This window comes from Anoplopoma fimbria, chromosome 23 (genome assembly GCF_027596085.1).
Source record: "Anoplopoma fimbria isolate UVic2021 breed Golden Eagle Sablefish chromosome 23, Afim_UVic_2022, whole genome shotgun sequence".
In the NCBI taxonomy this organism is placed as follows: domain Eukaryota; kingdom Metazoa; phylum Chordata; class Actinopteri; order Perciformes; family Anoplopomatidae; genus Anoplopoma; species Anoplopoma fimbria.
The window spans coordinates 9378933-9403368 of NC_072471.1; the positions used below are offsets into that span (position 1 = coordinate 9378933).

Sequence of the window (24436 nt, forward strand, 5' to 3'; positions counted from 1 at the left end):
GATTTGCCTCGTCTAAATTGAAACAATTTCAAGATTACATTACATTACAGTCATTTAGCAGACGCTTTTATCCAAAGCGACTTACAGGAAGTGTATTCAACATAGGTATTCAAGAGAACTACTAGTCACCAGAAGTCATAAGTGCATCTCCTTTCTAAATGATGAAAGTATAGTGAGTATCGAAAGATGAAAGTATAGTGAATATCGTTAAATTGCCCTCCAACTTTGTAACGTTTAGAACTACAAATAATATACACCAAAAGACAACATTTTCATGCGATCACTAAAATCGTGTCTGAGAAATTAGTAAAGGCTGGCCTCAAAGTAAGAAAACCCAATTTAATCTATAAGGTTAAACATTGTGTATAAGAGCCATTTAAAAACATTGTTCACATTTTTCCATAATCACATCGTATTTCAAATGCTACTGAAGACACAATGTTTCAAGTGTCCGCTCGGGTTGCCCAGTTAGGAATGTGCCTCACAAACCCAGTGTATGGTGTAATATCTTGGTGTAATATTTGATGACATGCCAGCGGGGACTGTGGTCCAAGAGACTCATGGTTTGGCATTAGTTAAAGGCCACGATTGTCTCTGTAACTTAAATTGTCGAAGTCCTCAGTCCAAGACTCAAAAAATGTATTCAAAAAATAGATTTAATAATTTCCAAAATAACATTAGGATTTTATCTAAGGAAATATTCTGCTTCAATCCATATTCATTGGCGTTTAGCCATTAAAAATGTTCAGCCTACTCTATTGCATACACCTGTATTATGGGGGCCGTATATGAGAACAGCACCACAGACATTCCAAGCTTCATTTGAAAACCTCAATCGAAGCTTTGGATGTTAAAAATGTTACATTTGATAAAGCCCTGCTGTCATCTGCTGGCAAATCCAGTCGATCAGGAGAGAACCAGACTGACTGCTGAAACCAGCCGCTATTTCAGAAAGAGGAGGTGGGCCGGGAGAACGTGACGAGGTGGAAGTGAGTCAGGAGCAGCTGATGAGTTTACTGCAGGACGAGCAGCAGCTTCCCACAGCAACAGCTAAAACAGCATATGTCGATCTGTAATTCCGTTGACTACATTAACAAAATATATTTGACCAACTAGTTAAACTGGTGCCGACTGGCGAGGGTAGCAATGTTTAATCGACTAGTCGACTAATTGCGCACATCTATTACTAATAAGGTTTAATGACAGGGGTTCTTTTGTGAAACACTTCGCATTTACTCGAATGTACATAGTGGTAGTGGAGAACAGAAAAGAGGAATTTCACAGGCAAATGAGAGACAGCATTACAATAATCTCAGTGAGATTACATACTTGTGTCACCCAGACCAATTGTAGGAAATTGTAAGTAAGAGAGAGCAGATTATCCGTTCTGTATGCTTAGCCAGATTAAAGACAGTTATAATATACTCTCAGCCCCTCCTTCCCTCTGACATAGATTACACACTCTAAGTGACCTTTTCAGGTTCAAGACAACGCACATTTGTGTTACTTTCATGTCAACAATTGTTATTAACACAGAACTAATCTTCCAAACACACATGACATTTGAAATGTTCCTTACAAATGAAGAACTGAATTGCTGTATTGAAACTACAGTACATTTTTGAAACTAAGAAATCCAAGCTACTGATTATCAAACCATTTCATCAAACTAATGGAAATCCAAAATGTTGAATTTACTTAATTGACTACTTAATTGACACTTTGCTCTTTGTTTGAGGACAGAATCACTTTTTTTCATGTTTATACAATGTATACAGTTACAAGTTGATTGCATAGAGTTACCGTATTTTCCGCACTATAGGGCGCACTGGATTATAAGGCGCACTGTCAATGAATGGTCTATTTTCCATCTTTTTTCATATATAAGGCGCACCGGACTATAAGGCGCATTAAGCGAAACAAAACAGTCAGTCAGTCAAACTTCCTCCACTTCCTACCATTGATTCATTAACGTTGAATTCTCCCGCAGCTGCTCTATTCCCATGTTCTCCTGCGTGACTGATAGCCTTGAGTTTGAACGGGAGCTAGAGGAGCCGTCCCGGTAGAATCCCGGTGACCGGAGCACCCGGATGGAAATAGGTTCGTTCACCGGCGATCACCGCGCATTGCATGCCGGGTAGATTGAATGGGAGTCTATCGGGCTAAACGGCTAATTATGCCTCTTTCACCTTTTTTTTTTTTTTTTTTTTTTTAAATTCAATAACTTTATTGAGACATTTGTTCATACATATAAAACACATTCTCTCGCAGCTGCTCTATTCCCATGTTCTCCTGCGTGACTGACAGCCTTGAGTGTTCAGTCCGCGTCGTCAGCGTGTCTCTTGACAGGAGCCATGTTGGTCCTTATCCACACACTGTAATGTGATGGTGAAGCACAGTGTGTATTACTCATATTAGCGACGCTCCTGACTACGGTGGCCGTGATGCTGCTGCGGTGCGGCTTTGTAGTTTACTAAGTCTACTAAAACATGTTGACAGAGCGCCGTGTACCACACAAAACCGCTTCGAGGTCAGTAAGCACAACCAGAATTAATCCATATATAAGGCGCTCCGGATTATAAGGCGCACTGTCGTTTTTTGAGAAAATTAAAGGCTTTTAAGTGCGCCTTATAGTGCGGAAAATACGGTATATAACCTTATGCAGGAAACACAGCAAGCCTAGTTGAAGTGCAGCTGGCCACAATTATTGCGTGTTCAAATGTTTCTGGCAGGAGGAAATCCTTTAAAACAAAGGTTATCATGTCTCAGGAGTCACAGAACTCTGTTTAATGATTGGCTGCAAGTATTCTCTGGCCACAATTTCCCTATTATCCAATTTTTTGGGGGGCCACACTTGACATCCTGACTTTTAATAATGCACACCGCAGCCGTTGCATAGAAGCTCACCGCTTGGTGTGTTTCTGGCATAAAGCTTGGCTCTACGTTTACAGTATTATCAATATGCTGATTTTTTGAACAAACGTTATCCCCAATGTAAGAGTCTTAAATCCCATAAAAGCAAAGCTACTTTTGGGAGAAAATAATGCAAAACTTTAAGAACCCCTGTAAAGTAAATCCAACCTAAGCTGTCACAACAGAGATAAGAAGAGACAGAAAGAGGAAAAAGTGAGAAGAGATGTGAAGAGTTTAAAGAGAGGAGGCGAGAGAGACTTATCCAGTATGCTTAGTACGACTACAGGCTACAATATCTGCTGTAATCACGTTCCTCTCACTTCAGAGCTATACGTTTCTACATATGGACTCACAGGCCTGAGGGTGCATCAAATCAGATACTGAGGAGTTGTAAAATTGTAACACACACATACATCCCAGAAGCATCTACCTTTACATGCTGTGTATTTCCAGTAACATGTGAAGTTGCCTATACTGTGAAATGTATCATCTCAAATGTAATGGTGGGATCTCAGCTAGAAATACACTTACTCTGCAGCTAAGTGGCTCAGCATATGTCTGTAATGTTACACAGCAATATCAAGCATGCGACCTCTGACCTCATTTGCTAACTGCGTACTATAAAATATCTTTCAACAGGCGCTGTTGCTTCAGCGACACAATATGAATGGTCAAAGGAATTATGTAAATAGCGCTGGTTCTTCTCTGCTTGGTAGGTTACTTGAGAAATGTTGCAAATTTCTCCTTTCTAATTACTCATTTAAAAATTGCATTACTTCACAAATTACTCTATAGTTAAAGTAATTAGTTACATTAATATTTTTGGACAACAGTCACTTTAATTAAACTAGGTTTTTATCAGCAAAATGTACTTCAATAAGAACAGCAGAGGGCTTGTTCCCAGCACACATTTTGACTTATTATAGTAGGAAAAGCACAGTTATTAGGTGTTACTAATAACATTAACGATGCCATGAAAATTAGAAAGTGAGCCAACATGCACAAAAGGAGAACCTTGAAACCAAAGCAGCTATGGAATGCAATCATTCATTTCATTATTTACACCTGTGCATTTCAGTGAAATTGCCTTTAATGAAGAATGACTTACTGTATACATTGTATATGAATTATTGTTACCGATTTAAATGTAACGTGTGCAGTTGAACTAATTTCAGTTTTTTTATCTAGTTTTTAAGAAGTTTATCTATAATAGTATATACATATATATATATCATAAGTTTCAATTTCAAATTTTTTTTGCGTTTTGATTGAACATTTAAATCTGAAAAGTAACCAGTAACGTTAATGTTTCTGTCAAATATATATGACTAATGCTACAATATTTGTCTCCGAAACGCAGTGAAATAACGTTAGTAGTCTAAAGTATGATAAAAAAAAATAAGTGCAGAAACTTCAACATTGCAATTAAATACAGTATGCATGAGTAACTATGCAGTATAACGTTACTGAGGTAGCGTTATTACCGCAACCGAGAGACGAGTGAGGAAACTAATATAAAATATTATAATACTATATTACCTTAACACTTCATAACGCGTAAATGGGACACATTTGAGGTTACCAGAAAGTCTCTTGCTCCTCCGGGGGAGTCTACCTGTAAGGACGCCGCCTCCAGGCTGTGCGTAAACCTAACCATCACGGACACTGCAGAACTAACGTTAGACGTAATTCCCATCCAACGAGGCAAGAAGCAACCGTTGGTGGATTCATAACTGTAAAGCAACTGTTCAATTTAAACTGCAATCCATTACACTATTGATCGATGATGAATAATATATATTTTTACTCTTAAAAGTGATTCATTTGAAGGTACCTTTAAGGCCTTGCTCCTCAAGCACTTGCCCACTTGTGCAGCCAGACAGAGAGGAGCCTGCTGCTCATGTGACCATAAGGCCACCTTGACCTGCCTTGAGTTCATATTTATCAAATAGCCAATAATTTTATTTTTGGTTTAATAGCCTACCTGATTCCTAATATTGGTTCATACGCTCCTCTTTTGGAATTGAATGTTTTATTGATATTGCGGTTCCCTGGTTTTACTACTGGTGATTTGTTTTTTTTAAAATATCCTTTCTATGCCAAGCACATTGTTATATTTGTTTTGAAAAGTGCTATATAAATAAACTTTATTATTATTTTTAGTACAGCTAAAATAAAACTGGAACACCCCAAAGGCATGTCTTAAAACAAATGCACTGACTAAACAACAACACCAGATATGTCTGCAAATATTTAGGAGCAGTGTGCTTTGAATACAGCAACAATGCCCAAGGAGGTGTTCTTTACATTCATCAGCGGTGAAGTCACTTGGTATCAGATGCAGCTGTGCCTTATGGGAAATACCACTGTGGTTTTAATTTGGAACATTCTCATTACTTGAATAGAACTATATTTCCCCCATTTTCTCTAAACTCCGGGATCGCTTTTAGAGGGCTTCTGTGATTTTAAACTCAGAGATCCTAGAAGTGTATAGCAAACCTAACTTTTATCATACATACACACATACATGCGGGCTCTTCATTCGTCCCAGATGATTCTCTGCATTGGAAAATATCTTCCTCTTTCTTTCTATCATCGACTCCAGTGTGAGTTAATATCTGCTTCCTGACTGCTGTTGCACATCATCATCATCTCTCTCTCTCTCTTTTGCTCACAATCTCCCACAAACACACACATACACAGACACACACATAATCACTTTCGGCATATTGTACTCCAGCGTGATCAGTTTATCTCACACTGCCTGCCCCTCTCAAAGGGTGTACCCCACTGAGAGTGTGCATGAGTGAGAGGATTAGAGGAGAGTAAAACTTTAATAATGCTGAGCTCACTAATCTGTCTGTCTGACCGCATGTCTCTCTGTGTGTCTGTCCTGCACATGCACAGTCACAGTGTGTGTGTGTGTGTGTGTGTGTGTGTGTGTGTGTGTGTGTGTGTGTGTGTGTGTGTGTGTGTGTGTGTGTGTGTGTGTGTGTGTGTGTGTGTGTGTGTGTGTGTGTGTGTGTGTTGTATGATAGGCCGTTTGATGATGAGAGTGACTATAATTCTATTAGCAGTGCTTTAATTCTTTTATTCTGCAGGGGGGGGGGGGTGGCAGTCTGCAGGAAATATGATTCTGACTGAAGGGAAGAGGGAGGAGAAGGGATGGAAAAAGAAAAGGAACGAGGATGAGGAAGACGGCATGAAGAGGAGAGGGATGTGGGTGGGTGGGTGGGTAGAGGGATTTTGGTAAAAGGATGTGGAGGCAAACAGAAGGGATAAAGAAGGGGGAAACAAATACAGACAAGGAAGAGAGGAGGAAACAGGAAGAGAGGATTAAAATCTATGAGGAACAAAATAACGAGGGAAAGAGGGAAGATGAGTAAGGAGGGCTAGGGTGCTTAATCACGAGTGACAGGACTTAATACAATACTTAATCCATCCATCATATGACTTTACAGCCAAGAATATTTAACACTAATTCACTCTTGTAGTATTAACAGCAATGCAGGCAATGGTGTTACTACAGACAAGGGTTTCCGCGGGTTTCAGTCAATCAGTGGCTGTCACAGTACCACAGCTAATGGTTGTAGCTGTACTTCAATCAATGTTATTAGTTCTACATAAAGGTTTTATAGCACAATACAGTATAAATACACATTAATGTGATCAAAAGCACTGCATTTTATGCCAGCTTAAGTTTTTAACTTGCCATACTAGGAAAAAAGAAAGGTGTTACTGATAACATTAACTCTGGCTCTGTTCTATTCAATTGTCCCAGTGAGCCATGACAGTGAGCCAGCTTGAAGAATTCCTGAAAAACCTGAAACTAACGCCACAAAATAGAATTCAGCCATCATTCATTTTATTATTTACACCTGTGTTTTTTCTTCTGTGACAAGTCAATTTGTCTTCTTAGAAAAAGAAGGGGCTCTCCTTTTCACTTCGTTGCACCTGTTAGGGTGGAATATATGCATATGATGTCTATAAAAATAAACCCTGACAGAGCTAAATGTGTATTGTGACTATAGACATTAGTCCATGTTGATTGATAGATTTGTATATATGAGTTTCCTGCACCACTCTATGGTGCCCAGCAGATACGGGCGTACAAGACTCGGAACGACAACAACAACCAGGATGGCCACATGGCCAGTCAAAAACATACAGTGGTACAAATTCTATAAAGAAAGAAAATTACACAACAAAAAGGTCTCATTATAACGGGTACAGTGTTCTCTATGAATCTTAGTTAGGCAAAAATCTCCTCATTAAAGAGCCAACTCAACATATTACCCTCAGACAACCAAATCAAGTCCGGGTTGCTCAACTCATTTTTGTCAAACAAATGATCCATATACTGTAAAGACAGCAGGCATTCGCTCTAACTGAACTTGAAGTGAACCTAATCGAGCCGATCTTCAGTGTGAACTGAACTGCAGACTGTAATGAGCTGAGATATAAACTTAAGTCAGTGGAGCTGTTATCTACTTAATGATAAAGAGTGGGGACAGATGCTATCACTGCAACTCCAAGCTCTGCCGTAAAATGTCACCTGTACTCACAGAGACACACACACACAGACACCTAGAGTATGCTTCAAGTTGTCCTTTTTCATATTGCTTACCAACACAATACAGTTCCAGTATAAACCACAGCGGCAAAAAAATTCATCACCGATGGATTTTAAAAGAGAGAATTCCAACTTCTTAAATCCTTTGTCCCTCTGCTCATTTAATTGGCTCTACCAGATAACGGACAGTCAAGGGGACCAATCAGATTATCCTTCCCCAAATCAGTCCCTCACATCATCTCCTCTACATGCCCTTCTCCTCCTCTCCTTCTCTCTCTTTCTTCACTCACGTCCGCCTCATTTCTTCCTCTCTGCCTCCGTCTGCTTTTCCTTCTCCTTTGCTCGTCCCAACAGGGATCTATTTGGGTGGACAGTGATGATGCAATTATCAGTCAATTAACTGATGATGACACCTGATCAGACGCTAATTAATGGGGGATGCACACAGGCAGCCACACACACTGAGGGCCCACACTTTGCCACAGCTCTAATTCAAAATATTAAAAAAAAAGAAAAATCTTATTAACAGCCTAACTGAGGTCTGGAAAATTGGGCCTAACCAATGGTCTTTTTTTCTATTTGGATTTGGATCCCACACACTAATTCACACACACTGATTCACACACACTGATTCACACACACTGATCCGTTCACACACACTGATCCGTTCACACACTCACACACACAGCATTCCCTTCGTCTGCCATCCCTGCTGAATCGTCGTTATTTTTGAAAGATGACCTCCTCTGCTACTGTACCTCCCTTCCTTCCTCCTCCCCTCTAGTTCTTTATCCTCCTCTTCTTCCCCCTTATCTTTGTGAAACCCTTCATCCCTCTCTCCCTCCTATCTCTTCCTCCCTCTCCCCAACATACTTACTCCTTCTCTTCTTCTCGCCTCTTTTCTCTCTAATCTATACAGCTGTCACTCCCTCCATTGACTCTCCAGCAGCGGACAAGTTCATTTTCAGCCACGCACCTTTCCTCCTTTCCTCCATCAATCTACCCCTCCTCATCTCCCCATTTTTCTCCATCTCTCTTGCTTCGCTGCTTCCCACTCTTTTTCCCATCACTTCCCTCTCTGTCATTTTCAAATATCTGACAATTATTCTTCCCCTTATTCTCTAACATCCATTTAGCCGGAAAGAAGCAGCTAGTCCATCGCCGGTCTGACGCACGATACCGTTGCTTCGTTACGACTGCTTTCAGACTCTGATTTAGACTCAAATAATTAACATAAAACGGCATAATGGATGGGAACTCTTGTTCCATTATTTTGCATAAAAATGATTGCCGCTGCTTCCATGTTTTGCAGTGCTCCATTGACATCCCATCATGCTTAACCCTCATTATCATTGTCCTCGTAAATACCGGTTGTGAGCCTTATATTATTTTTATCTAATTTATGTGTCATCCACTCACTCACAGTGTATGCACAGATCCAGAAGCAGTCTAAAATGCTTGTCTGTATCAGTCGTGTACATGTGCATGAATATTTCAGGCTCCGTACCCCGCGTGTGTCTGCATATGTGTGTGTGTCATCATTTGTGTCTCTCTCTCTCTCTCGCTTTCTCCATATGTGCCCATTATCCGGCCGAGTGAGCAAACCACACAGACACACCTGCTCCCCACAACGCACACACATGCACAGACACACACACACACACACACACACACACACACACATAAGCTCACACCACACACTTGCACATATACACACCTGCTCCCCTATAATAACAGGACACACCCACCTGCTCCCCATTGATCTATGACCCCCCCAACAGACACATACAGTATGAGCTGACACACAGAATCCACACAGCGTGAGCAGAACATGCATGCAATTGACAAGGAAAACACGCCAAGCAGCAAATCGCATGCTTGGGATCGGACTAACGAGGTAAACAAACATGACAAACAAGCATACTGAAAACGTGTCATACTGTACAGAATATTTACTCTTAATAGACAGAAGCACGCCGCGGGAAATTCCTGCTCGTTTACTGCACATTGAAAATAAAGTGCCTCTCATTTATCTGAATACTACGGAGCGGTAAACACACCTCTGCCTGTTACAATTGTGGTTGTTTATCCCGTTTTGCCCTGTCAACAGAAATATGTGATAGCGCGGCAGATTTACTTTTTTTTGTTATGAATAAGGTCATTCTAACAACAAAATAGCTAAAGGTATTTGTGGTGCTCAACACTCTCTTTTATTTTGCTGTTATTGCTCTTTTCATTGCTAGTAGCTTGTGTTGTAAAAAACCCTATCATGTATGGATTTATTCATTAAACTGTATCTGAGGTGGCAATTGAAGTGGAGGGGAAACTGAGGAAGTGTGTGCGCCCTCCTCCACACATTAAATAGATGCTACAGAAACATGTCAAGGGAATACGTGTGTATAGATCATGCAGGCTCCGTATTCAACAGGACATTGCTCACTGTCATCTGGACTTTCTAGTTTATTACAGCTCAGCCAAACCCTCAAGCTGTGAATCATAGTTCTGAAGCACTGATTGGTTGTTGTTTTCCTACACCAAGGAGGTCAGGGTGGTGCATTTCTTTGAATAATAGGGTAAAAAGAAAGGGACTCTAATACGTGGATATGTTGTTATAAGGAGATTTATGTAACTTCCTGTAAAAAGCAATGCTACAAAATCAAGGTGGCTGTTTACAAAAATTAAAAGTGGACCAAAGTGTGACACCCAGTGTGTCAAATTGTTAAGCATTTAACCTCCTCTCTACATATACTCATTTGAAACTTATTTGTGAAACGTCAAAAGCTAACAAAAGCGTCATTCCCCTCAAAACCTAATTCTCAATTTAGTTTTGTTGTAACGGAACGTCATTCTTTGGGGACAGAGCTGTGTCTGAAGCTTGTGTCCTTTGTTGCAAGCAGATGTTCATCAACCTCATGTCAAATAAATCCTCTCAATGAGAGTTTATTTCATGTGAAAACCTGGAGCTTCAGGAAATTAATCAGAGTAGCTCACAGGGACTGTTAAATGTAGCTAATTGTCATTTATCCCTATTCAAGTGACAATTGCTATAACAATGACTTATGGTACTGTATATCCTCAGAGGGCTAACTTTGAGCCAAAGATAAGACTGAATGGTTTTAAGCTGTTAATACTTTGGAAGTCAAGTCAAACCACTTTCTTGGCTGGCTAGTCGAATAGTCTGAGCCAAATCCAACAAGGTCCTATTTTTTTACATGACATGTCATTTATTTTTTCTTTGCCTTAGACCAAAACAACATCTGAATATGATTCTGAAGTTGGATTTTGAAGCTTGATATAATCTGAAACATACAGTGTATGATTGATTACTTAGCTAGTTGAGGTCAACTGATTTTGAATCCATCTGCACTAAAAATGCACATTTAAGCAGTTAAGTGTCTTGTTCCAACCCTTTCTCCTTGAATTTCATGTGTGTATGCTACTAATTTGTTTGGACAATTCTGATTGTGGATTGTAGCAAAAGGAGTGGTCTCTTTTTAGTTAATGTTTTTTTAAATCAGACCAAACAAAAACACATGCATGCAAAAGTTGAGTACACTTCAAATCTGCGAACCCACCATTACAAACAGCTAAGGATCAAAGATCCTCTGAGTGACACTGATTCCCTTGTTGCTGTTACAGTACTATTATAGTGATTACAGTACTTTAATGTACAAAAAAATGACTGAGACATAATACATTATCACCTTTAGATAATACTGATAGAGGGAATTTATCAAATAGCTGACAAATAGTCATAAATAAAGTCACTCTGTTTTGATTTATGACAAAACCAGTGCCAGCATAGGCATCGCCATCCTTCCTTGAAACATAAGGAGCTGTGAAAGACGGGAGGAATGGATGCGGGGGAGAAGCAAATGAGAGAGAAGAAAAAAGAAAAGATGAAAAAAAAAAAGTCTAAGTGAGCATGAGGAGGAGAAAAGAAGAGCAAAAAAGTGATATACAGGTTGTGTGGATGAGGAGAAGGAGGAGAAGCAAGAGGAGGAGGAAGGCTCGTTCACAATGCGCCTCCATGCCGACCTTGCATCGACACATATTCACACACAGTGCAGGCAGCAGATATTAATAACTCCTTATTAATATTCATCTGCAGTGGAGAGATGTGAGGCCAGAGTAACCCAGATACCAACCGTCTCTCTCTACCTGTCTCTCTCTTTGCGTTGTTCCTCATATCTAATGCTCATGATCCCCATTAGCCACTTAGCTCGCACTTTTATCCAATTTGCTGTGATTGGAACGGCATAAAAGGCTTCTGTTTCTGCATCATGAGGACACCCTGAGCTATGAAGCTTGTAGGTCAGGCAGGCCATCAACAAAGTTTATTTTCTCTAATAACCCAGACTTTGGGGAAACGAGCTGACATACAGTATTTGTTTGAGACGGGGTCCAGAGGGCTCATGCATTGTTTGTTAATCCATTTTAAATGTTGCATTCATTTTGCCATATTCTCCAGTCTGCCTCTCCTCCATACTTCTATTCAATCCTTTTCCTTTCTATTCTGTCTTTGTCTTCTTGTCCTTCTCTCTCTCCCTCTCCACATCTGCCCTTTGGATCAGTAAAGGGCACAATGGGCTACTATAATGTAAAGCTTATGCCATTCAAACAACGCTTTCATGCAAAGTGCCTTCCGGTAAAGTAACTGCATATATTTGTGTGGTCCCACTGAATGGAACTCTTAACCTTGGCAAGGACATTACAATGCAAGACCAACTGAGCTGAACATGACCACCTGTATGGTACAGAATCAAAGCGTGTCTGGAACACTTATGTGGGACGTCTCATTCTCCATATTTGTACTCCTGGATATTATTTTTTTTATGCACCGGGCAACACAATAAGATAATTATCATTATCTATTATTTACATTACACATGTGTATCATTTTGTAAATGTACTAATTCAAATTGTACTGTTAAATGCTTAAGCGCGTTCCATACATGTGCACATGTGAAGGCATTGACAAGTCAACAATCCTTCTCACTTCCTGTTTTTTTTGTCTCTTTTGCTCACTCTACAATAAATCATATAGACAAAAGCAACCTTTAAACAAAAGATATTGCCACTTATGATTCTTGCATTGTTGCATTTGTATCGATTCTACAGCCAAGCTTTGGAAATATCACCAGCCAGCACCCAAATGCTGACGGATGTCTGCTTTGGATGCTAACACTGCCCTTTTGGCAGCAAACCAAACCATCACTTGCACATTCAATCGCTCATTTCCTCATGTCATCTTTTAAAAACATGAAAAAAATATATGGAAAATCAAGCCTGAGACCTTTCTGATCTCCCAGTTTCCCTTGGTGATCCTGGCATTGCTGTTGAGTGCACATTAAATAAACTTTCACTGTTGATAGGTTACCATGGCAAAGGCACTTGGCTGAACATAGCCACCAGCGGCCTTATTTAACAACCAAATATTGAGCTCATCTAACAACCGGATAAGAAGAAAAAAAATGCTCTTGTAAAAAAAAGAGCCTTTTATAGAGAAGTGTTTCTCTGAATATACTGTAGGTGCGTGACCTGCACTAGATCCAACCTTTAGAGAAATAAAGCACAGCATATTTTCAGTTACTTTGGTCTATGCTAAATCCTTACTTTTACAGTTCATACATAGCACATTTTCTCGTAAATTCACTGTTGTATCCCTTAAAGTAGAAGACAAGATTAGAAATTGAAGGAAACATCAACACTCTCAAGGTTGTTTGCTTTGCTGCTCTGTTGGTGAGTTAACAGTTGTTGCAAGCGTGCCAGCAGGACCTACCGACCTCACTCCCTAAAAAATACTGCAAAAATGAGCAAAGCAGGTTTTCACCAACTGGTACAGCTGCTGCAGGGCCGACATTAGGTTGAAGTGGAGTGTAAAGGGCATGGCTTGTAACACTTAAAAAATGCAACAACAAAAGAGGAAAATCTGCATAAGCAAAGTGATTGACTAACACTTTCCTCTCTGCCCTTGAGCAAGGAATGTAACCCTCATTTGCTACACTGGGACCATCCAGATGCCAGCAGTGGGAGACGCTGGTTGGACTGGGCAGCTGCCAGGAGGGAGTGTACAGTGTGGGGCTGTATAAACGTGAAGCAGAGAATTGAAGAAAATGTATGAAACATTCTTAAAGCTGTACTTTCTCTGGATAAAGACACGAAACAGATTCAACCCAGGGTAAGAGTCCAATTTGTTAAGTTAGTGCAGAGCCTTTGTTGATTTTTATTATAGCTTCACTTACAAGAAAATATCCCCAATGTTTCTGATGTGCTAATGCTTTGATCCCACACATGCAGCAGCCATGTCCACCAATGCTTCTGGATGCCACAAACACTCCTAAGGTAAGGTTTTTGTTAGCTAGGCCAAAACAAGTCAAAAATCTATATTTGTTTGCTTGCCTAAGGGGCAACAAATTAATATTCCACAGAATCACTGCTTTTTTAAATGCTCCATTTACAGTTGTGTAGGATTTTTTTACAGTGATACTCTAACAGACAAAGTGAACATGAATTCAGTGAGCTGGTTAGGGATGCAGGAGGTCAGACTGCTGAGACCCCATGGAGGAACCTAACACAGCCAATAGTTTAACATAACATAAAAAAATAAACAATCACAACAGAGCTATAACATTATTAACCATAGCCTATAGGATACAAAACTGTTTGTAAATGAAATAAAACTGTAGACATAGGGTTTTTGTGAGGAAAAAATAACTCCAGCAGAATGTGTTGTCCTTCTGATTTCTCTGCTAACAAAACCACACTGCTGATCTACGTGAATCACAGCTGGGACATAAACACCAGATAAAACATATAACGTATTAGACATGTGATATTTTAATGAAACTGCGGGAATGGAGGAGCAAGCAATCAACGTGGACTTCAGAATTATTCTTTTGAAATTACAAAAATCCTGATGCAACAGCACTAAAGAACATTTTAAGTCAAGATTTTCAGTGTGGATCATACATTTAGTTTTGACATTATGCAGCTATCATTGTGCAGTTTGCTCATGTCTATTGTTTTGAAAGAGAATATATTAGTTGTTTTTGTCTTACTACAGTTTTGGACAATATCTTAACTCACAAATGTCACAAAATCTTAAAAGGATGTAAAACTGATGAAAACATTAATAATTGACAAATAAACTTTACTTTAAGAATTGCCATCACGACCTCAGCGAACATCTTAAAAGATTTGTCATTTATCAGAAGCTCATCTGATCAGACCACAGTGTTCAGTTGAGTCTCTGCCCTTTAGCTGGGTTATGCATGACTTAAACCAACGCTCTGAGGAGAATATCCAGATAATCAAAAATAACAAAATTCCTTGTATTACATTCTCCTCACGTTTCACGCTCCTGTTTAAATTACTCACATTTTATCACGCCTTCAGTCATGTCAGAATCTCCAAAATCGTTGAGGTCAGTACCGATGCTCGGCCACAGGGTTAGCCGTCAGCTGCTGGGTTATCCGCTCAAAATATCATGTAATTTAGTATTTGTTAAGTGTGAATTTTTATTCCAACCACAGGAGTTATTTTAATACTATTGCTGTATTACTGCTATCATGATACAGTCACAACCCCTCTGCCTGAGTGACTGAACGAGCAGTCCCAGTATAGTCTGCTGTCTGTTGTGTCAAGGAAAAAAGGAGAAAGGCAGGACATTTAAAGTGTTGTAAAATTGTTAATAACTTAATGTGCTGCTACTAAAGTCATTAAGAAGACGCCATCAAATTTCTCCTGACACACTCGTGATTAGCAGCAGACACGTCACAAATACAGATGGCCCTGAAACAATAAATGAAACTGCAATTTACTATCATTAAGAATCCTTCAATAAAACCTTTATCGACAGGGAAGAGGGCAGTCGAGGTCACGCCTTTTTACTGTTGAGTCAATAAGTGTCCTCACAGGAGGTACAGATACATTATGTGTGTGTGTGTGTGTGTGTGTGTGTGTGTGTGTGTGTGTGTGTGTGTGTGTGTGTGTGTGTGTGTGTGTGTGTGTGTGTGTGTGTGTGTGTGTGTGTGTGTGTGTGTGTGTAATTGTTCTCAGAGGACCAGATATACGGACCCAGAGACAAGTTGTGGTCTGACATACAACACATCAGGGAGCGATGAAGCGAAGCACACGTGTGGTAATGTCTTTGTGCGTTTCAAAGCGGAGACGACACACAATGTATGTCCCCGCGCTGTAAAACGTCCTCCGAGTGATTTTGTAAAAAAAGTGTGTGCACATCCGTGAGCACGCCTGTGATTAATTGGCGAGACAACAAAGCAATAAAACGCTAATGAATGTGCTCTCAAAGTTCGACAATCTGGCATAGCCACAGTCTCAGAGGGAGCGTTTAGTTTATGACTCAGGCCCTACCAACCCTGCACATCCCCCTCCAGCAGATTTGGGGCCAGGGGTGGGAACTACACACCTTTTTTAATTTAACTTTGTGCAACAGACAGTCAGTTATAATAAAAGAAAATCTGAAAAAGGCTTTTTAAAAGGAACAGGATGAACAATATGATTGCAGTCTTACTTGACTCTCAAACTTGACTTTTTAAAGATGATAAATACTATTGTGAATATTATTGAATACAATATCAAATAGACAACAATCCTAGTTGAATTCTCTGACACTCTCTTGTATCTTTCTTACTTTAACCTTTCACTTACTAACTGTTTGTTTGGGGATTTTAGGATAGATTTTAAAGATTTATTGGTAAATTTGAAGCCATTTCATGGTCTGGGTCCAGGTTATCTAGAGGTTACACACTACCAAATTGTCTTCCGCTCAAGGTCCCACACTCAAAAACCTGCTGTTCATACACCTACAGTGGGCTGAATGGTCGAATGAAAGGTGCATTTTCTGTCAAGAGCTTCTTTTAAATCACTTCTTAGAACTCTTCATATTGCCTTATTTACTCCTCATTTGATCTTTATGTATTATGTCTTGTTTCAATGATATTGCAGTTTGCCGCTTTTCAATCTGTAAGTGTTTTATGTGAAGCACTTAATGTTCGAGTGACATAAGGTTTGTACATTTCAGCCCAAAACTGACCCATCAAATTAACATATAGTGTACACATTATCTGATCACATTCACTCTTTACTGGTAGAAGTATTTCATCTCTACAAATGACAAGACTTGACAAACACACACTAACCATTGAGTGGCAGCTGAGCAGCAGATAATGTAATTGATTGCAAAAAGAAAAAAAAGTGTATAAAAATATATGGATAAGGGCCTCAAAAGCGCTATATCATACACAATACACCAAGGTACATATTCACATTTGAATCTGTGAATGTGCAATTATGTTGGTTGTTTATGCAGATTGTTACTGTTGTGTGCATTTTACCGACATCATCATATTCTACAATCATTTAAAATCCAGTGTTTTATTCTACATTAGCTGGATTTTACCATTGATTGATGTGTATTTCAACAAATCCTGACAAAATAGAGCCGACACATGACAAATCTCATGTGAAATTACTCAACAAAGATTAGCAAAATGTTTGACTGACAAATACAAAGCATCTAACAGGGTTTTGGTGTTTTTTCAGATTTATAGTTCTGAGGCTTAACGGATGCTGAGTTTTTTTTTACAGCTCAGCCCCTCCCTGGTCTTTATACTGCCCCCCTACTGGGACGTGTGGGGCCTGGGCAACGGAAGAAGAAATCAAACACCGCTTTGATGAGAGTTTGGCTGCAGACTGAAAAAAGCATGTGTGTGTATGTGTATGTGTGTGTTTATGGATATAAATACATCAGAGAGCACTGAAGTGGAGCACAAAGGGCACTCTGCGACACAAACTCGCATACCACCCACATTTATACTCACGCAGAAAAATAATGGTAGAAATGACACGACAAAATATATGATGATTGGAAGGATTAGTGACGAGGAGGAAGGACAGTAGAGGAGAGGACATATGTTGAGTGGGTGGACAAGCAGGGATGGCAGGGAAGGGGGTACGACTGGCAAAAATCACACACACACACACACACACACACACACACACACACCCACACAATCACACATGCAAGTCTCTCTGCCATCTGCAGTGCTTGCCACCTTGCCAGTCGTCCCATCCAACCGAACCTCACTAACCCTTTTAATCTCTTTCCCCAGATTTTTAACACCCTTGCTGTCCTACTCTTGCATGTCTACCTCTTGTGTCTTGTAAAATACCTGAGTAGCACTGATGTGTGCAGACGAGTGTCCATACTGTATGTATGGACACTCGTGCATGCATGCCTGTGTGTGTGTGTGTGTGTGTGTGTGTGTGTGTGTGTGTGTGTGTGTGTGTGTGTGTGTGTGTGTGTGTGTGTGTGTGTGTGTTTCTCCTCAGTGTGCAGGGACCTCTCATGGCTACAATGAGCTAATGAGCTCCATTTAAATCCAGCCCCTCTGATTCTTCCTCTCGCCCAGTTTTCTCGGCCCCTGGGGCCGTTCCCTGCTCTGGCCTGGAAACTGCGGCGCGGCAGCGGCCATTTTATTATTATATTCCTTTTGGCTCATTAGAAACAAGCTGCTGAACCAACATGCATGTCTCCGTGAATCAGTATCAGACTAATAGATGACTGGTGTACGTGTGTTTGCGTATGTGTTGAAGCGTTTGACTAAATAGTCGTGTGTAGTGTCTGTGTGTGTTTGTGTTTGTCTGAGGATTCATGATTCTGTGTGTATTTGTCTGTACTGGTGTGTGTGTTTGTGTGTGTGTGTGTGTGTGTGTGTGTGTGTGTGTGTGTGTGTGTGTGTGTGTGTGTGTGTGTGTGTGTGTGTGTGTATGTGAAGCATCACTAGCTTATGGATGAGTCATCTTCAAGCGCTCCAGTAGCATCATCTTTCTTTCGTCGCACATCTAACTTTCCATTTTCACACTTTTCTCTGATTCTCTCTCTCAGCGTTTTTGCCTTCACTTTGTTTTGTTTCTCTTTTCTCTGTCACACGAAAAAGTTACAGCAGCCAAACCAACCTAGCCCCTCCTACAGAGTAATCAAAATGTTTGGTTGAGATCATGTGTGCTGGTTTCTTTTATCCGCATTTTACATGGTCGTCACCTTGCCTCAAGCACATGATGTATTTCTAGGACCACACACACACACACGAACACACACAGGCATAATAGGAATCTATTCAACAGGGTAGTAATAGTTCTTTGAAGGAATAATTCCACATTTAAGGAAGTAGGTTTATTTGCTTTTTTTGCTGAGTTAGAAGAATATTGATACCCCTTCTGGTAAAAATGAAGCTAAAGGTAGCTGCCGTTGGCTTAGCTCAGCACCGGGTCAAACAGCTGTCTCTGTCCAAAGGTCAATGGTTATGTCATTCTGAGGTTACTAGGCAACCAGTGGGGACAACAAGTTAGCTATCTGTTTCCAGTCTTTATGCTAAGCTAAGCAAACTGTCCTCTAGCTGTATAGCTTTTTATCTGCCATACGGATCTGAGACTGCTATTGATCGTCTCATTTAACTCCGGGCAAGAAAGTGAATAGGTGCATTAGTATATGTTATAATTTTTTCAGTTTTTCTCCTTTAAGATAAGATAAGCTAGGCTACACCTTTATTGATCCCCAGTGGGGAAGTTCAATTCGCTTAATTGGACGTTTAAAATTATAGTACCAGTTTTTATGAGACACAAACACCAGACCCCTAGTGATCCGTTTTCTAACTGCAGATTGCACGAAAATAAAAATGTTGTCGATTTTTGAAAAATGCAAAATCATACACTGAAACCTAAAAATAAAGAAAATACTCAACAACAACAACAACATGACAACATTTCACCACAACACATCAAATCATCAGCTCAAACCCGCAGTCATCTAGTGGTGGTGAATCAATTTAAAAACTATTTTAGGTACTGTCATGTGTTTACTGCTCCACATCAAGCCTATCATTTACTGTAAGTGATGCTTTGTTATACTTTGAAATACCAAAGACAAATTAAAAACACACACACAAAATTCTTTGCACGTGTACACACACAGAGCGCAGGGGATCTGTGCCTGTTTTCAAGGAGGCTTCTGCAATCGAATAGTGCCGAAATGGGGTGACAATGAATATTGTCTCTTTGGAGCATTTTCAGCACAGAGTTGGAGGTCAGGGCAAAATACCTCCTGCCTGAAGTTGCGTGTGTTCCCCTGCTTTTACAAATTTTCCTGAAAACCACAATGTGTCAGTACGAGTTATGTATGTGTGTGTGACTAAGTGGTTCTATGTTTCAATCAACAACAAACGGCTTTTCATTTACCGCTCATGCGCAAGCCTGTAACACACACTTACGCACAGAGAAATTGTACCTCATGACTGCCAGTACTTCTGAGTCATTAAGCTATTAGATAGCTGGCCACGAACTGACTTCTTTCTTTCCTGCATTCCTCCTTTCATAACCAAAGGGTCTCACTGTAAACATTTAGACTAAAGTGCCATCAGCTTAGCCATCTCGCACCGCGCTTTCATCACTTTGTATGGAGGCCTGTGTGTGTTTAAAGTTTACACTATTCTCCGCTTTTGTGTTCTTTCTTTCTCTCCACTTGGCATGAGTTGGGAAAATTGATAAAACACACACATGCACAGGGTGAAGTATTTCCCAGAGGCATCCGTAAACTAAAGCGGTATTGGTATGACGAAGCAGCGTTTCCACTGGAATTCGACACTTCCAGTCAGAAAAAATGTGGAATACTGGGAAGCCATGTGGCATTTTGAAACTGGAAATGTTCCCAGACTGCCTGTGGGAGGGGGAGCATCGGGAAATCAGGGAAAACCACAAACTACTGTGGATACTAATGGTTAGAAGAGAAGAGGAGAAGAGGAGAAGAGGAGAAAGAGAAGAGAACTTCAGCTACTCGATGAGGTAAAATCCATTCAATCGAACTTAATAGACAAAATGTGACAGCAATTCTTCAATTGAGTACCAAAAAACATAAAAGTAAAGAGGCTGCTGTATAGTCAATAGCCCAGACTAAACTGTTGCATAAGTCTTTTTTTTTTTCTTCAGCATAATAGCTTTCCCATTCAAGACATTTTTCTCCTCTTCAAGGTATAAACTGTAAGATTGGTAGTTTGACCTCTGAGTGCTCTGTATTTATCTGCTCTGTCTGGTCCTGTGCAGGGCTTTAGTACATCGACTGTGTTTTAGTGGAAGGCATAAGCTTGCTCAGCATCATCCTGACAGCATTGTAAAGCAGTGGATGCAGCACACACAGAGGTCAACCTTCCAACAGTCTAGTCTGCTGCACTGTAGTGAGCCGATTGAAGGGCTTACCGCCAGAAAAGTTTGGGAATTACTCCAAGGCTTTTAAGGAAGTTTGAGACGGGAAAAGAAATTCAAAGACTTATGAAGGGATCCTGTGTGTGTGTGTGTGTGTGTGTGTGTGTGTGTGTGTGTGTGTGTGTGTGTGTGTGTGTGTGTGTGTGTGTGTGTGTGTGTGTGTGTGTGTGTGTTGTGTGTGTGTGTGGTCACCATAATGATGTAACAACATACAGCACTAGACCACAACACCCATTGTGGCCTCTGACCTCTAAACCTCAGCATCCTCTCCTCATATGATGAATGACCCAACGTGTCATTGCATTATTTGTGTTAAGGGGATAAAAAGGCAAAGTTTACAAAACAAGTTTTCTAAATGTTCATGATTTAATTAGCAAATAAAGCATTAACTTATTAAATATAGGCACATTTAGATGCATGCATGTCCACAACAAAAATCTAAACAATAATTCTTAGTTTTGCCTAGTTTTTAGCAATAAAATGTTCTATAAATCAGGATATGAATGGTATATGATCAAAACCAAGACTTCAGAATATAGATACGAATGAAACTGGAAAGTTTGGTGTATGTAAGTGCTACTGACATGGAAAGGGCTCATTTTGATAAAACAGGCTTTACAGATATGTATATAGAATAGATATCACCATGATAAGTTGATTACTTACATTGAGACAATTGTTTTCTGAAAGTTTATGTTTAAATATACAAATAATGCCATATAACTTTTTCCAAAAGAAGACCAAAATCTCAAAATTGACCAGTTCATGAAAAACAATGTAAGCTGCCTTGGGTGTCTCGCCTACAGGACTTCAATTAGCGGAACAAACTCTTGTGCTGCAAGAAATTTAAAACACCCTCAAAAGAGACAAATTGCATTACCGAACCATATCTTGAGTTTAGCTAAAAAAATTAAAAATTAAAAAAAGGATAATTCTACAGCTTTAGACATTGTTCCTCCAAATTAATACAATTTTGCTCTTTGTTCTGCAGTTAAACTGCCGGCTGCACCTCTTGTAAGGGCACTCTTAATGTGTCATGAACAAGCAATAAATAATTAGCTTTGTTGTTGTGAGTTATCGATAATTTGTTGGGCCTTTCAGTGTGACTCACTAAAACGGTGCGTGACAGCAAGTAAAGGCAGAGTGAAAGAGAGAGCAGGAGAAGAGCAAAAAGAGAGAAAAAGAGAGGATGACAGACAGGTAGAAATAGAGACAAGACAGATCGGATGAAGAACAAGCGGAAGAGCAACGAAGAGACAGAGAGACTGTAAAGAGGGACTAAGTTTAGCTCTCCCCTAAGGACTCCTCTCAGGTTCCTCTGCTCTTTCCATTGTCCTCCTCTCCTCTCTTTCTTCCTCATCTCCTCCTTTTTTCAATCCATCACAAAATAATTAACTTTCTATAAGTGAAATTAATTCCGCTAATTGGGTTTAAAGGTATTTTTGGACTCTGGCAGAAAAAAGGGTGAGGGAGAGAGAGAGAGAGAGAGAGAGAGAGAGAGAGAGAGACAGATAAAGAGTTTCTGTGTGAGTGAGTGTGTGGTGGTAGGGGAGAATTGGTACCTGTTCACCCAATCATGTCACGACAGGGAGGATGTGACCTCGCCAAGCAGGAAGTGAACTTGGTGAACTTCCTGACCGAATTGGAAGAAATTGAGATGTTGGGCGGAAGGATGCTGACAATGAACGATCTCTGTTTGTGTCATTTTTCTCATTACCAAGCTCTAGATATGTTTTTTTACTCCTTTCTCCTCTGTTTTCGACCTTTTTACCTCGTGCTGCATGTGATCGTGTTTATGGATTTGAAAAAAAGTGCATGTCTTTGAATATATTAAAGGTCTGACAGAGAGAAAATACTTTCGTTTTGAGATGATCCTTGAGTGAATAAGGAGGAGAAAATTTCAGAACAGGCTTTCAAGTGGTTTCAAAGCTGAATGAAATGTGCACTGACTGAAATAGCATCTGATGTCGTCCAAGCAGATATTTTTATCTTGTCTTTCCTCTCATGTTTGACATTTTATTGATGTATTAAGGACACAAAATTGGAACATAAGCACAGCAGATCATTCCAAACAGACAAGCAGATCAATGATAAAATGGGGACAATTATACTTGTGATCTGTAAAGCTATAAAATCCTGGCATATGAGTCAGTAGAGGGAATAAAAGATGTCATCTCTGTTCAGCATCATGCCTTCCCTGTGGGTATTCAAGTTAAAGAAATGTCAGCATTTAGCTCATGCTCATATCCCAAATGTCTCACAATGAGTTAGTAGGAACTCTTCAAGACTACTAATACAGACGAGCTGCCGATACCAGATTTAGTGCATTTGCTATTCACACCACACAACAAGCACAACAGAAGCTCCCAGGTGTGAACCTAACTGTAAATGTAACTGTAACTGTGTTAATGTGAGGCACGACAATGAGCCTTTGTGCATTGCAAACTGTTCTGGGATAAATTAAAGTGAATATAGGTTCCACAATTCACCTTGTAGTCATTAATTAAGTTATTTACTCAAAGCTACAACAAAGAACTTTCATTTGTGTTGATTTTGGCGATCCCATTGGATGAAAGTGTTAGTGTTTCACGGCACCAGATTCCACTGGAGTCTGATCTGAAGGAGTTCCTGGTATACGTGCATGATTTAATCTGATTTCACCACAATCCAACCCGTTATATAGAAATAACTAGTCTTCTCGCTGATGGTCTAGCTTACTTTCTCAAGCCATATAGACTGAGACAGTTTCAGAACCAGTTAAAGTTCCTTACACCACGTTACCTGCCATTCCACTGAACAAATTTGGTGTTTGTAGGCTAAAATAACACTGAAAAGGCACTCAGGGTCTTTTTTAAAAAATCATGGGCGTGTAACCAGCAGATATGTATGGCAGATCCGACAAACTAGATCTACAAGACTAAAGTTTGAGTGACAAATCCATATTTTTAAGGGCATATCGGACACCAGAACACTGCACAGTGGTTTTAAATGCAGTTAGAAAGGATTTTACTAATTTCCTCCTTGTTGATGATTGCAAGAACAACTGTAGAATAATGGCATTCATGTTAGAAAATGATTTGTTTGAGATTGTAGATGTTAGATTGGCAAATGCAGCACGTTGGATAATGTTGTGACAAAAGTTCAAACATTATCAACTCATAATGGTTTTCTGTTTGTGGGTACCTTATGTACCACCGTGGTAGTTCATACATTTCCCAGCACTGACTTCCAAACCTACATGTGATGCAAGAAAGTTTTTTGTTTTCTTCCTTGACTCAAGCATAAAGTGTGACTTAACAATTCCAAATGCATCCAGCTGCTCTGTTGCCCAGGTAAGACTGTAAATGTGTTCTTTGACAACCATCCAAACATAACTTGCTGGCTTGGTTTCTAATATTTTGTAGTTCTCCCTGTTTCTTGGCACTGAGGAACCAGAGAGATTGAATTGATTGAATTATGTGTATTTTTTATCTTGTTTCTCTCAGTGACCAGGTTCTGCTGGCCGACCTCGTTCAAGGGTACAAGTGAGAAACTGAAAACTCTGCCTTACTCCAACCGTCTCATTTTGCTTCCTCCGTCCATCTATTTTCCGACATTTTCATTTTCTCTGGATGCTTTCCGTCCCTTTAAGCTCTCTCTCTCTCTCTCTCTCTCTCTCTCTCTCTCTCT

At 39.9% G+C, this 24436-nt stretch overlaps 1 protein-coding gene across 1 annotated transcript in view; it reads right to left on the reverse strand.

Moving 5' to 3' along the window:
- Window positions 1–24436, reverse strand: part of cacna1c (calcium channel, voltage-dependent, L type, alpha 1C subunit) — a 173552-nt gene that overhangs the window by 125398 nt on the left and 23718 nt on the right.